Consider the following 893-nt stretch of genomic DNA (forward strand, 5'->3'; position numbering starts at 1 on the left):
TTTGTATCCCAAAAAAGTGTTTTTATCCCAAATATGTGTTTTTTCTGCTAAATTGTGTTTTTACACTTCATCCTGCTTAGTTAATAGGTTTCTCTGTTACTGGAGAAGTTAAAAACTATCCATCACTATTAGGTACAATTTCCCTGTTTTTTATCCCAAAAAAGTGTTTTTATCCCAAAATATGTGTTTTTTCTGCTAAATTGTGTTTTTACACTTCATCCTGCTTAGTTAATAGGTTTCTCTGTTACTGGAGAAGTTAAAAACTATCCATCACTATTAGGTACAATTTCCCTGTTTTGTATCCCAAAAAAGTGTTTTTATCCCAAAATATGTGTTTTTTCTGCTAAATTGTATTTTTACACTTCATCCTGCTTAGTTAATAGGTTTCTCTGTTACTGGAGAAGTTAAAAACTATCCATCACTATTAGGTACAATTTCCCTGTTTTTTATCCCAAAAAAGTGTTTTTATCCCAAAATATGTGTTTTTTCTGCTAAATTGTATTTTTACACTTCATCCTGCTTAGTTAATAGGTTTCTCTGTTACTGGAGAAGTTAAAAACTATCCATCACTATTAGGTACAATTTCCCTGTTTTTTATCCCAAAAAAGTGTTTTTATCCCAAAATATGTGTTTTTTCTGCTAAATTGTGTTTTTACACTTCATCCTGCTTAGTTAATAGGTTTCTCTGTTACTGGAGAAGTTAAAAACTATCCATCACTATTAGGTACAATTTCCCTGTTTTTTATCCCCAAAAAGTGTTTTTATCCCAAAATATGTGTTTTTTCTGCTAAATTGTGTTTTTACACTTCATCCTGCTTAGTTAATAGGTTTCTCTGTTACTGGAGAAGTTAAAAACTATCCATCACTATTAGGTACAATTTCCCTGTTTTGTA

Source organism: Lottia gigantea, assembly GCF_000327385.1.
Source record: "Lottia gigantea unplaced genomic scaffold LOTGIsca_425, whole genome shotgun sequence".
NCBI classification, from domain to species: Eukaryota; Metazoa; Mollusca; class Gastropoda; family Lottiidae; genus Lottia; species Lottia gigantea.